Below are 15,133 nucleotides of genomic sequence, written 5' to 3'. Positions count from 1 at the left end.
TTCCTGCCTCTCGCTGCACTTCGTTGGATTTGGGGCTCTTGGCTTCATGGAGGCAAGTGGTGTCAAGGAAGGTTATTGCACACGCAGGCTTCATGCAGGGGGAGGATGTGCTGGCAAGTGCCCTGAAGGTTCTCATGAATGTCACGACGGGCAGAACACACTGTTACAATACACAGGGCAATAATAAAAACGAATAGTCCTGTGGCACCGTAGAGACTAATCAAAGATGTATATAGTATCATGAGCTTTTCTGGGTAAGACCCACTTCATCAGATGAATCAGAGTGGAAATAACAGAATACAAGATATTGAGGGCAATAAGCGACCAAGCTGTCAGGCACTGGGATAACTAATTCCTTTAGTCTCCAGTGAGGTTCACACCATGGTGCAGACTTATAAGAAGAGTTTGCAGTATTCAGCTTTGCTTCCTGCACTTTTCCAATCAAACCCAAAGATGAGTTACTGTTTGGGGCAAGCTGAGAGGCCCAGCACTCATTTTGAGGGACATGAAGGTGCATGTCTGTTTCTGTTGGTATCCCCTCATACACAGAAATCCTTTCTATGCAGGTAATTATGCTGTGTTTGCACCACTGTACAGTACTCAGCGGGAATTTTGCCACTGACTTCAGTGGGCAGAGGATTCATTCCTGTAAGAATTGACCCCATCTCTTTTAACCAGCCGCCACCATCTCAAGTTTTTCAGATAAAAATGAAAGAGTTTTTAAAATTAAGTATCTGCAAATGACTTGGCCCTAATACAGCTGCAGTTCCATGGTAATCATTTCATAATAGCCTTTTAGTGGTTGCAATGGCTGGAAAGGTTCTTGTATGTTGGGGTAATAATATTGAAAAGCTGTCAAGACTCTATTCAGATTAAAAGCTTTGAAAAAGATAAGGTGCAATGTCGACATAATATACTTAGAAAAATGTGAGCTGCTTTGGGACTTGTAAAACATATTCACTAGCAAGATGTTTTTACAGAGCTGTGATTCCATTTGCAATAATCATAGTAATAAATAATGCTGCCATTAGAGGAAAAATTCTATTCCTAAATCTCTCCACTTGTTATGATACTTTTGATCAAATATTTGGTATCAACAACCATTGTCTTGATTTGTATTATGTTTTTAACAGCCTGCATGCACTAGACCATTGTTTCCATTATTGGGACACCAGTCATACTAGAATAAGTGTAACGAAATCTGTCCTGTTGCACTGAAGTACTAGTTAGGACCTGATTGTGTGGTCCTTACTCAGGCAAGGCCTGGTGAGTTCACTTTATTCATTATGTTATGCACTTGTGATTATGCAATACTGGTGTGTTTGAACTGTGCAAGTATTTTGAAGAAACAAACAACAGGAATGCACTATATTTTTTAGTCAACACATGTAGGACAAACTGGCCGCTTTAGCTAACTTTACTGAATAGGCTGCTCCAGAAATAATTTTATTGAACTTTAAATATAATGGAATGGAATTAAATCATGGTACAAAAAATTTGAAGTCCATTTATTTGTGTGTGTAAGTAGGGGACGATATATCTATTAATTGACCATCACAGGACCCATGTAAAATGAGAGTATCACTTTGAAAGGGAAAGAAATACATCTTGATAGTAATATCAAATTCTAAACTCTATGTTATTAAAATGAAATAATGTCCTGACAACCATGGATTGACCTGGCAGAAAATGAAAACATCTCATTTTTCCTGATACAGTGATTTAGTGGAATAGAATACATACATGCTGAAAAAAGATATAAGGCACAAATTAAAGCGCCAGTTCTGTAATCTAATATGATAGCATGGATCCTGGCACCTGTGCAGATTCTCTTTAGCTTCAGTGAGGCTTGATGTTAGTGGATCCCGATGCAGGATCTGTCCCTAAAATATTTAGGGAGATTTACCATTGACTTTAGTGGGAGAGAGGTAGCCAACGGCTAAATGCTCTTGAAAATCCCAGCCTTTATGTTCACAATTCAGCATGTCTTGGCTGTGCCGACGAAAGCTCATGATACCATCTACATGTTTTGTTAGTTTATAAAGTGCTACCAGACCATTTGCTTGCTGTTTTTTTCTGTAACAGACTAACTCGGCTACCCCCTGAAGCTCCTGCACTGATTTAATTTGTTTGCATGCTTCTAACAGCCTATATTGATGATCTGATTTTAGCGTACAGGTAAAAGTGATCAAACGTGTTAAGTCCAGCATTTTTGGTAATGCTTTATATTACATCCACTATACATGTTTAACCCTCCATTTGATTTATTAAAACAGTTCGTTTTAAAAATAACAATGTTCTAGAAAACATGTATTAAGAGCTGTGTATAAACACAGATTTTATTGCTCTGATTTTATCCTAATAGCATTCATCATTGACGTCTGTAACACTGTAGAGCTCAGCTCACTTTCCCTGGACTGTAAGGTCCGTTTTGAAGCTGTGTTTCTTTGTTTTGAGCCCACAATTGAAACAGGGCTTGTAGCTGGCTTGTCTCACTGTGAACCTGCTCTGACCTTGTACGGCTGCGGCCTATGGGTGAAATCCTGAACCCCCTGCAAACAATGGCAAAACTCCCATTGACGTCCTTGAGCCAGAAGTCTGGTTTCACTGGGGTGATCTGGTCTTGAATTAATGAATTTCTTGGTAGCATATTGCACTTTCGTGGGCTATCAAACCAGCCCATCTTATTGCACTTATGGCAGGCCTCAGTAAATGTTATAAAAAACCAATTTATGTGTATTAATGTAGAATAATATGTTGACAGTAATACATTTTGTTGCTGTAAAATCAATGTTGAAATCCACTCCACCCACCCTGAGTCTGACTATTGAAGAGGGGGAGGGGAAAGTGTGAGAGAAAGAGAATGTGAAATCAACCTCCCAGCTCAGGGTCAAGTCTGGGGCTTCTGGTCAGTTCCCTTACCTCTCCTTCTTCCCTTCCCCACCAATGGTCAACTGAGTGGAAACCACTGATCTTCCAAACCAGCTACACTAATGCAGGCACCTGAGAATTTGACTAAGGCCCTACAATGAAGTCAATAGGATGAGGTAAAGTTGAGAGCATATGAAAGTATTTGCAGAGTTGGGGCCTAAATGTGTATCTGCTGCTCCTCTCTTGTTCCACTTCTGATGTGACCTTCCCTGCCAATTTATGTGGGACTGGCACCAGGCCAGATTATCCATTAGGCACAATACAGGTTGGACTTCTCTGGTCTGGCACCCTTGGGACCTCTCCGGTCCCAAATGAGGGGATTTGCTGGACCAGGGGAGGTTCCTCCCCTCATGGCCCATGCTGCCCTTGAGCTATAGCTCCAGCTTGGCCCTGCTGCTGCCGGCCCGGCCATGGCTCCCTGAGCTATCTAGCTGCCACCTGTCCTGCTCCTGCCAGGACTGGAGCTCCGTGGCTGGGGTCAGAGCTCCACAGCTGCTTTGTGGCCCTACTACCACCCAGCTGCTGGGGCCAGAACTCCCCACTGTGCTACCCGCCCACCCCCTCCCTGCAATGTTCCTGCCCTGCCATCAAATACCTGGGCTCTGTGGACCATGGATGTTGCCGGACCAGAGAGTCCAAGTTTAGGGAGGTACAACCTGTAGGCACAGTGCCTAGGACCTACAAAAAGTTTAGGGCCTCAAAAAAATTCATAATTGACTCAAAAATAAGAAAATAAAACTGCTAAATCAAACTTAATAATTTGCTGGCTTTAGTCAACAAACAACATACAGGTTATACCTGATGATCTTAAGCACCTTCGCTGTATGTGCAATGCTTTGGGTTACCCACTGTGATGTTTTGGGGTTCATCCTATCCCCAAAAGGATATCACTGCCTGCAACAAAACTCTGGGTTTCTTAAATGCTATGCTACTGTGGCTCACAGGCTGACACCAACAGCCGGTAGACAAGCATGCAGATCATACTCTGTCTTTCCCTGGCTATTTACTTTTTGCAGGATGACCACAACATCCTCCCAGTCCCAAATTTCTTCAGAGCTGTCAGCTTCATAGTGTCCAGCTCTCTCGTTGAACACTTGCAGAAGTTAATTTCACTGCTCCTTTAAAGGGAGAGTGCCCTGCAGTTTATTAACATAACTGCTCCACTTTGGTCAAAGCACTGTGTTGGCTTATGATAGAAGTAAAGCAAGTTTTTTAACAAAAGGACATAGGTTTAATTGATATCAAATAGAAAGAAGGGAGATAAAAATGGTTACAAACCAACAAAAGTAAAAAAAAAATGTTTCTAAGACTAAAATTCAACTTGATCAGCTAAAGTTCTTGTTCAAGATGATTTACTTACTTACAGCAGCTTCTCCAACATGACTGGCTGTTCCAGCCAGGATCCACTCTTACAGAATCAAAGTGCTGGTTTCTTTGGTCCCTCAACAGCCAGATACGATTTGGGTTCTCTTCCCTTCCTTTTTATACTCCAGTAAGTCTTTCAATGTATTCTTTGAGAAGTGAGCCCAAACAAAGCCTCTCTCTTGCTGGGGTGGAGATGCCTTGCTGTCTTCCCAAAATTCAGCTACCCTGTCTCAAGAGGCAGGAAGGCTTCCTAGTGCAGTCTCCATCCTTGTTAAGTTTGTTAAGTGATCCCCTGTCTCTACTTGCTCTCCTGATGGTTTTGTTCACCTTGCAAGGAAATGTGCCTTTCTTTGTCATCAGTCTCACCTTCTTATTTTAGAATGAAGTATCATGAATTGCTCACACAGTGTGCCGTTTTCAAGAGCAAAAATTAAAGTGGGTGATAATAGGTGTATAGGTGATAAGGCATTTCTCCCTTATATATTTATATATACAGTAATCTAATTTAAAGGCCTATGATTATGAGACTGCCTAGGGCCTACAAAGACTAATCTGGCCCTGACTGGCACAGAGACTGGCAGTGCACAGATGTGCCACCAGGTTCCCCTGGGATCTCTATGCAGGGCTTTTCTAATGCTGGGAGCCTTGCCCTGATCCTCTCCATCTGCATCAATTTCATCTTAGTTAAATCCCAATTCATTGTCATAAAAGTGTTCGTTCAATTAGCTGGCTCTGACACAGTCTTAAATCTGCACTAGTGGTTTGGAGAGTCAACCAGAATTAATTATCATGGACTAGTTGTCATATACCCCTAAATTATATCTTTATTTGAAACACTTAATTTAAAATGAGACCACATTATTTATGTAAGAATATTTGTAGGAGACATGATATATGCAGAGTGCTAATGACAAACTGAGTTTCCCCCAGGCAAACTGTTGTACTGTTCAGGGTATTTTTTCCTGTTTCATACTCCTGGTGATCATTTTTCATATTGCACAAGTGAAGTGTCTTCATTGTAAACTTACAGACCACAATGAGAAGCTGGTGATAATGATCTATATAGACAAACTCCCTCAGGCTTCACTTTTGCAGTCCATGGGAAAAATGATGGAACATGTCTGTGTCTGTTAATATGTTAATGAGAAAAGACTAAAGAAAAGTTAAGAGATGTTCATCTGCACAGTCTAACTTCTTTACAAACATTTTTAACTCAAAGGGAGTTATAGCTCCTCAAAATTCCCAGCGGTGAAGTTCAAACATGCTCCGCTTTCTATGATGCTACCTCCCCACATTTCTAAGTGTTGTTTTGTCTGGTACATTTGTCTCATCTTGACCTAAAATAAACTCCAACAGAGGTTGCTGCTTTCTCCTTTGCAATGAAAAGTTGGACGGTGGGCTAAGATCCTCAAAAAGGTACTTTAAACCTGAGCTGTGTATATTACTCCATTTATACTATTCAGTCACAAGAAAAACAAAAAGAATGAGTAGTCCTGTAGCACCTTAGCGTATGTCTACACTAGCCCCCTAGTTCGAACTAGGGAGGCTAATGAGGGTGACCAAAATTGCAAATGAAGCACGGGATTTAAATATCCCGCGCTTCATTAGCATGTTCCTGGGAGGTTGCCATTTTGGAAACTGACTAGCCCGGAATAACTGCCCGCGTCTACATGCAGCAGTGAGACGGGAGTTCGAAGTAAACCCCTTAACTCGAATTAGCTGTTACTCCTCATGGAATGAGGTTTAACAGCTAATTCGAGTTAGGGGTTTATTTTGAACTCCCGTCTCACTGCTGCGTGTAGACACGGGCAGTTATTCCAGGCTTGTCAGTTTCCAAAATGGCGACTGCCAGGGAACATGCTAATGAAGCGCGAGATATTTAAAACCTGTGCTTCATTTGCAATTTTGGTCGTCCTCATTAGCTTCCCTAGTTCGAATTAGGAGGCTAGTGTAGATGTACCCTTAGAGAGTAACAAAATTAATGGATTGAAAAGCAGCCATTCTTCTACAAAGGAATTTCAGGAACCAGCTACAGAGAGAGGCTGCGAAACTGGACTTTATATGCAAATTTGAAACTCTCTCTCAGGGACTGAACAAAGACAGAACAGGAAGGGCCGTTATATTCAACATGCAAATGACATCAAAAGCTAAGTATGGAACGCTTACTGCCCACTCAATTTGTCTCATTTAGCACCTGCACTGTAACTGACAGGGGGGTTCCTGTTCCCCCTTTCCCTTCTTTTTCTGCTTTAAATTGGGAGATTTTTTTCTTTTTTCTCCATTTATCTGAAGAAGTGGGTTTTGCCCACAAAAGCTCATGATATAACACGGCTACCCCCTGGTAGAGGTAGAGGCACACACTTAAGAGATCGAAGTATTACTGCAAGTCAGAAACTGTGCTGGAAAATATGCAAAGCATTGCATTACTGGACATGTTGGGCGGAAGAGTCTGCAGTAAAGGGGGCATGGTGTACAGAAAGGAGAGATAAGCAGTGCCAGGTTCCTTTGCTGAAGCTGAGATGACATTTTTCCCTGACCCCATTGCTCGTGTGATTAAACATCCACAAACCTGTTCCATATCACTCTGTAGATTTTTGCCAGGAACAAGCTGATGCTCCCCAAAGCAGCACAAATGTATTGTTAGTATTTATACTGGTGGGCAGATATTCACTGTCCACCCCTCCGATACCATCCCATTTCCTTTGCACTTCTCTGAAAAAGTGTCTGGAACACTGATGTAAGTGGCTACCTTGGGAGGCTTCTAGTGGAAGGAGTCAGTATATCTGCCCTTCTCCAGTGTGTGGTCCCTAATGCAAGTGGCATTAGGAAGCATGGTCAGAGTGCCCTTCTGTTCTGTTGCCCCTCAGCTGCTACAGCATAATTTTTTATGGGGGGGGGGCACTCCAAGATTTTGTAAAGTGGTCAAGGGCTTCACTCTTTCATGATATTAATGGAGATGTGGGGTCTGGAATGGAGGTTGGGTGCAGAAGGGAGCTTGGGGTAAGGGACTGGGGTGCAGGAGGGAGACTGGAGTCTGGGAAGGAGTTGGGATGAAGCAGTCAGTTGTTACCTAGGGCAGGGGACTGGAGTGCAGGGGTTTGGGATGTGAACTGGGGCAGGAGATTGGGGTGCCAGATCTGGGAGGGGGTATGGGTGTAATAGGGGGACAGAGGGTTTGGTTATGTTGAGTGTGGGGGGGGGGGAGAATTGGGGCAGGGAAGAGCTGGGGTGCCAAAAGCAGGCTGTGTCCGAGAGACTTACTTGCGAGGTGCCAAACTAGCCTGCCTGCCTGCCTGCCTGCCTATCTTAAAATGTTTCCCACCCAGCCAGCCTGCTTGCCTAGCCACGTGCTCCATGAATAACTGAGCCCAGGAGAGAGGGCGTGATTCTTCTTAGCTGCCTGTTATTCTAACAAGCAGCTCCCCTTGGCTGGTTTCTGCCAGAAAATGGCCAATGGGAATGTGCTGGGAGCGGGGCGGCTCCTAAAACATCCCCCCTCCCCTCCAGTTTTAAAACAGAAATGGAGCCCTGCAGCCCCATTTCTGCACTGAGCACGGGGTAAGCTGGGGAGCCTGCCTAGGGCTCCCCGCTGCCTCTGTGGGCTGGATCTGGTGGCTTGGCAGGCTGGATCTGGCCCGCGGACCGTATTTTGCCCAAGCCTGTGCTAGAGTGTCCCCAGGAGGTCTTTTGCAGCCTAACACAAATGAGAACAGCCCCGAGGCTGCTGTAAGTTACATCTTGATTAATTGAATAGGTGCGGGAAGCAGGAACATGTACTGGTGATGTCTTACCACCCCAACTGTGCCATGTACAGCACTTGTGCAGCTGCGGTTTGGTCCTTTGTTTTTTCATTGTGGGGTATGCACATCTGTACTTTGGTTTTGCCCAGACTCCTCACATGCTGAGTCAGATCATACCCTGATTTGGAATTTGTAGATCTTTTGTGGATCTTCCACATGGAAACATTTCAGGCCCTGGAGGTTTTTTGCCTTCCTCGGTAGCATGGGGCATGGGTCACTTGCGGGAGGATTCTCTGCATCTTGAGGTCTTTGAATCATTATTTCAAGGACTTCAATATCTGAAACACAGGTGAGAGGATTATTCTAGCAGTGGGCGGGTCAGATTCTGTGGCCTGCATTGTGCAGGGGGTCAGACTAGAATCATAGAATCATAGAATAATAGGACTGGAAGGGACCTCAAGGGGTCATCGAGTCCAGCCCCCCGCCCTCAAGGCAGGACCAAGCTCCGTCTACACCATCCCGGACAGATGTCTATCTAACCTGTTCTTAAATATCTCCAGAGAGGGAGATTCCACCACCTCCCTTGGCAATTTATTCCAATATTTGACCACCCTGACAGTTAGGAATTTTTTCTTAATGTCCAATCTAAACCTCCCCTGCTGCACTTTAAGCCCATTACTCCTTGTCGTGTCCTCAGTAACCAAGAGGAACAAATTTTCTCCTTCCTCCTTGTGACACCCTTTTAGATATTTGAAAACCGCTATCATGTCCCCCCTTAATCTTCTTTTTTCCAAACTAAATAAGCCCAGTTCATGAAGCCTGGCTTCATAGGTCATGTTCTCTAAACCTTTAATCATTCTTGTCGCTCTTCTCTGTACCCTTTCCAATTTCTCCACATCTTTCTTGAAATGTGGCGCCCAGAACTGGACACAGTACTCCAGCTGAGGCCTAACTAGTGCATAGTAGAGTGGCAGAATGACTTCACGAGTTTTGCTTACAACACACCTGTTGATACAACCTAGAATCATATTTGCTTTTTTTGCAACAGCATCACACTGTTGACTCATATTCAACTTGTGGTCCACTATGACCCCTAGATCCCTTTCCGCCATGCTCCTTCCTAGACAGTCGCTTCCCATCTTGTATGTATGGAACTGATTGTTCCTTCCTAAGTGGAGCACTTTGCATTTCTCTTTATTAAACCTCATCCTGTTTACCTCTGACCATTTCTCTAACTAGATGATCATAATGGTCCCTTCTGACCTTAAAGTCTATGGCTGTGTCTTGCCAGCTGTCTATACTGGCCGCTTGAATTTCGGGAAAAGCACTGAGGATCTCATGTAAGATCGTCAGTGCTTTTCCGGAAATACTATGCTGCTCCCGTTTGGGCAAAAGTCTATTTCCGAAAGACTTTTGCCCAAAAGGGCCAGTGTAAACAGCACAGTATTGTTTTCCGCAAAAAAGCCCCGATCGCGAAAATGGCGATCGGGGCTTTTTTGCGGAAAATCTCGTCTAGATTGGCCATGGACGCTTTTCCGCAAAAAGTGCTTTTGCGGAAAAGCATCCTGCCAATCTAGACGTGCTTTTCCGAAAATGCTTTTAACGGAAAACTTTTCCGTTAAAAGCATTTTTGGAAAATCATGCCAGTCTAGACGTAGCCAATGAGTCTATGTTGGAGGTTAGTGAGGCAGCACCACAAAAAAGCAACTTCTGAGCTTGTTGATAGAAATGCAGGCCGGTTTTGAAGGATGTTGGTACCCTTAGCAGTGAAGAAACCTAGAGAACATGCATACAGAGGTTTTATGTTTGCCCTTCCTTTGTCCAGGAAGACCAAGGCCAAGCTTGTCCTTCTTCAAAGCTATGAACAACTTTGCTCTGTGCAAAGATTGAGACCAGGGCGCTTGCTATTTTCTTGTGATCCCATGATCCATTTGAGTTTAGAGTGAAAAAGATTCCAGGTTTCTACTTAACTTCTATTTCCACTGGGCAAAATGTGAGAAAATTTGAAATGCATGGCTGGTGGTTTCTCCCATTTCCCCCCCTTTGAGCTCAAAGTAAAATCTTTGATTATATGACATAAAGAAGCAAAGGTTACAGTATTCCAGCTGATAGGTTTGTGCATTTATTGTCTATGTGACGGGTAATATCAGCACCTAGACATTCAGACCAAATGTTATTGTTGCTTGGAGGGAACAATTTTTGTACAGGTCATAAAATCCTAGATAGCATAAGACAGAGGTGGACAACATTTATTAGCTCCTGCAGTCCTGTCACTGCCAGTGCAAGATTGTTCCCTGCGGTATATTAGCCAGTACTTTGGCTCAGTTTTAAATCCCTCTGATTATTCAGGTGAACTACATCTCAACCTCTGAGCCAGAGATGGAGCCAATTGGTTTGGACCTGAAACTTTGAGGTTTTAAAAATCTGAAGTCCCCTTATAAAAAGTCACATAGCTCTGTAATTCCTGGTTTTGGTGGTCACCAGGAAGGTGCAATGCCAGAAAACTATTGGTTTGGGTCTCAGTTCCCCCTAAGTGGCTGTGCATGTCCTATTAAGCCCCACGCAGGGACTCGGTGTTATGGCAGGGAGAGAAATTTCTCTCCAAACCCTGAAGCTGGCCCAGCATGGAGCTGCCGCAGTAGGGGAAAGTGGCCCCTCCTCACTGTTCCCAGCAGGGAGTTGTCCAGGTAAGCCCAAGGCCAAGCTCCTGCCCCACCTTGAGTCCTCCCCCCATCCCTGAGTACCCTTCTGCACCCCAAAGCCCTCATCTCCGGTTCTACCCCAAAGCCCACACCCCCAGCCCAGAGCCGTACTCCTTTCTACACCCCAGAGCCTGGACCCCCTTATTCACACCACCCCCAGCCCAGAGCTGCATCCTAATCCTCTTATCCCCAAGCCCACCCCAGAGCCTGCAGCCTCAGCCAGAGCTCTTCCACACCAAACCTCTGTGCTGGTCCTGAGCCCCTCAACCCCAGTCCCACCTGGGAGTCAGCATCCCCAGCTGGAGCTCTCACATTCCTGCACCCCAACCCTCTGCCCCAGCCCTGAGCCCCCTCCCACACTCAGAACCTCTTGGCCCCACTCCCACCACATGAACTTTTTTATGTGCACCAGAACTAAAGTGTTGCAATTCACCTCCACGTTGGTGCACATAAGAAAATTCATTCTACTCAGGGGTGGAAAAATTAGAAGGAACACTGGCTTGGGTGTTCCCATCATGTCAGAACCAGGAGATCTCTGAAATCCCAAGAGAGACCGTGACATAAGATTTCTAGCCTACAAGCTGAATTAAGAGAGGATTGGAAGCTTTTGGTTGAGTATATCTAGTATTTATGTCTGTTCTCCCTCCTCAGGCAAGACTCCCATTATTTTCCACATAGACTAAAGAGTACAGGATTCAGCTCTTCATATTTGGAATACATTATTTCAGTAGAACCTGTTCACTCCTATGCCACTTTTAGCTTGGAGACTCTGACATGTGGTCCCCCCCCCCTGCAATTACAGTAATAGATAAGCAACAATTATTTTACAGATCACTATTGACTGTATCAACAGATAAGAATAATGCTGAAATGATTTGCAGCATTGCTGAAATCTGTCTAAGTTTTCATGCTTCTCTTTTTTTTGTTTGCTTGTTTTTGCTTTAGTTGACACAGATATTTTTAAATACTGTACATAAGCTACAAAATGCAGAACCAGTCACGAAAAGAAAGCAAAGCACAATCTCTGAAGCTGTTGGGGTGAATAAACAAAACTCCTAGTGTGCTGACAAATCTCCCATACAAGTCAGAGGTGGTTTTGCAAAGACTCGGTGTTGCTGAGTCCAGCATTGCAATGCCTAACTGATTTAGGAGCTTAAATTTAATTGCTAAAAGCAATGTAGGCATTTAGCAAAAATCCCATTGGCTATCAATGCAATTTAGGCTCCTAAATCAGCATTTTCAGTGTTTGTAATGCTGAGTGTGGCAATGCGTAAATACTAGAGATGTTTGAGTGCAAATGACTAACCGTTTAAGCAATAAGCAGATGCTTATCAGTTCAGCGAAGTGTTTTTCCCTGGAGCAAAGCCGGGCTGGCAGAGACTAAGGGCTCCACTCCCAGGAAGATTTCGCTGTGGGCTCTGCAGTGTAAAGCTAAGCTAAGCTTTATTCTTCAAAGCCTGCAGCACTGATAGCTGGGTCTCCACTGAGATTTTCAGCTATTACATAGTTACCCAAATACACGATTTTTAACATTCCTACTAACCACCTTTAAAAATCAGGGCCTATGTGAGTAAGAACTGTAGCGCTTGGCTTTTTATTTTCCTTTCCTGGATACGGACTATGATTTGACTGCCATTTTAAAAATGAATGGTAGAATACCCGCTTGGTATTTTTCTGTCCAAACGCACAGACTAGCAAGCCATCGTATGCCGCTCTTGAAGTCAACAATAAATTAATGAAACGAATCGTAGAATCGTAGAATCCTAGGGCTAGAAGAGACCTCAGGAGGTCATCGAGCCCAGCCCCATATCCAAAGCTGGACTAACTAAATCAACTCAGCCAGAGCTTTGTCAAGTCGAGACTCAAGCCAAAATGCTAAAGGGAAGAGCAGCTGAGAGGGATGCAGGTCTTCAGTGTCTCAAATACACATTCTGCAAGACAGGACAAGGAACAGCAATGCTTTGGTACAGTAGTTCAGGACAGTAGCAGCGCTGTTACAACTAATCTACAACAGTTCACTTTGCTTTTCCTTTTCATTACAGTGGTAAACAACAGTAAGCCGCTTTCAGCCCCTGTCATCTTTCACTAATCCTCAGGATCAGGGAAGCCAAAATGTGCATTTATTGCATTGTATTGTGATACATTTGGGGCTTTTCTTCTCAGATTAGGAGAGGTATCTCTTGGGATCTATTAATTCCTATTACAGGATCCAGTTCTCCAAGATGCGTAGCTTAGCACGTGTAAGTCCTGCTAAAATTAAAGGTGCTCAGCACCTTGCAACATCAAGTCCATAAGCAGATCTCTGTGGCTTTTAGCTCAAGCTGCTGTTTGCTTTTAAATCCTTGGATAGGGTTAATTCTGTTCTAGTTAATAGTATTATTTTCCTTTGCGCTCTCTCTCTCTCTCTCTCTCTCGCACATACATGTGTGTATGATCTCACTATATTCATATCTATCTATACACACACAAACACCCCACCATGAAAAAGATCTGGAATCCTCAAGTCCCGACTTCAGCAGTGAAAAAATGTGCATAGTCTTAACTGCAGAGATTGTCTGTTTGGTTAGGTTCTCAATACATGAGTGATTTCTGTCCCCATAATAAATTACATGTTATTGCTAACTAACACTGGTTTCTACAAAAATCAATTATTCACTGACATTTTTGCTGACAGTTGCGAATGCTAGGTCACAGTTTTTTAGTAAACCGCTAGCAGCCTGAAAGAGAAAACCAGATAAAGAACCAGCCCTCATTGTTCAAAAGCAAAATCAACCATGCCCAGGCCAGTATCCAGTATGGAAGAGAAGATTCAGGCAGGGGGTTCTCATCCCTTGAGCCTGCCTCTTCACACTACTCAGGTGGCTTAAAGTGGACTTACGTGGCCCAAACTGGACAACTGAGCATAACCCCAGTTTATGGGCGTATCAGATGGTATGAAGTAGGGATGTAAGCAAGTAGTCAAGTCGAGTACACAGCTACTCACTCCCTCGCTGCATTGCCTCTGTATCACTACAATGATCTATCGGAAAAAAGGTACACAAATTGCACTTCGCAATTTGCATACCTTTAGCCGATAGTTTTTTCAGAAGAGGCTTTTCTGAAATTTGGCCTGTCTACACTGGGCCAAATTTTGGAAAAGCCTCCTCTTTCAGAAGAGCCCTTCTTCCTCGTGGGAGGAAGAAGACAGGGCTTCTGAAAACACGTCTGTTCTTTCGCAAAAAAAAGTGGAAGAGCAGACATGTTCCCTGGAATCCCGGAAAAACCTCATAGTGTAGACGTAGCCTCTGAGGCAGCAAAGCAGGGGGGAACAGGAGCTGGTGCCGTCTCCCCCAGCACCGTCTCCACAGTGCCGCCTGCCCACAGAGGCAGCAGAGAGGGTGGGAGTTAGGGGAAGCTGCTCTAGCAGCAGCCTCTGTTCACGGCAGCTTGGGCCGGCCTCAAGCAGCGGCTACTCTGTCAGAAGTCCCTATTTGTGGTGGCCTGGGCTGGCCATGGACAGGGGTTGCAGCTGGAGCAGCTTCTGCCTGTGGCCAGCCTGGGCCATTGCAAACGGGGGCTGCTGGACTCAAGCAGTCCTGTCTCACTCTAGTCCGGGACCACTGCACCTCTGCCTTTTAAATGTAGTAAGAGCCAGGTAGCTCTTCCTATATTTAAAAGGCAGATCCGCAGTGGTCCTGGAGTCAGTGTGAGCTGGGACTATTTGATCCCGGTTCATGCCTGCAATGGGAGCTACCCCTGCTGTGGCTCTGAAGAATGCCTCCCCTTGTCGACTAATTGTGTAGTCGATACAAATTGTATCGACTACACGGTTAGCCAAGTACCCATCCTTACTATGAAGTGGTCTGACCAGCTCACACACTAGCTGCTCCTCCTCCCAGTGTAGTGGATTGCAGTGAGCATGTTGGGGGCAAGGTATAGACTGCCAGCACTAACCCTACTGATTCTTAGCTGGGGAGCCTGTGGGTGTGTATTGTTACAGCCTCTAGGCCAGGGGTGGGCAGTCATTTTTGATGGGGGCCACGCTAAGATTTGGTAAGTGGTCAAGGGCCGCACTTTTCTATGCAGGGTTTGCGGGGTCTGGGATGGAGGTTGAGTGCAGAAGGGAGCTTAGGGTAGGAGACAGGGGTGCAGGAGAGAGTGTAGGGTCTGAGAGAGAGTTTGGGTGAAGAAAGGGGTTGTGATCTGGAGCAGGGAATGGGGTACAGTGTCTGGGAGGGGGGTGTGGCTGTAGGAGGGGCTTCTGGCCTGGGAGAAGGGTGTAGGAGGGGGTGGAGAGTCTGGGAGGGACTTGTGACCTGTGGGCGGAGGGGAGGGTGGGTACAGAGGATTTGGTTGTTGACCTGAGGCAGGGAGTTGGAGGGAGGGAGGGGCTGGGTTGCCAGTGGCAGACTGTAT

The 15,133-nt window shown here is 44.8% G+C and overlaps 1 protein-coding gene across 1 annotated transcript in view; it reads left to right on the top strand.

The window, feature by feature from the left end:
* SUSD3 (sushi domain containing 3) overlaps window positions 1-15,133 on the top strand; it is a 67,594-nt gene that overhangs the window by 884 nt on the left and 51,577 nt on the right. The window lies entirely within an intron of this gene.

Source organism: Pelodiscus sinensis, chromosome 11, assembly GCF_052426305.1.
Source record: "Pelodiscus sinensis isolate ZL-2025 chromosome 11, ASM5242630v1, whole genome shotgun sequence".
Taxonomy (NCBI): domain Eukaryota; kingdom Metazoa; phylum Chordata; order Testudines; family Trionychidae; genus Pelodiscus; species Pelodiscus sinensis.
This window is presented reverse-complemented; position numbering and strand designations above follow the sequence as displayed.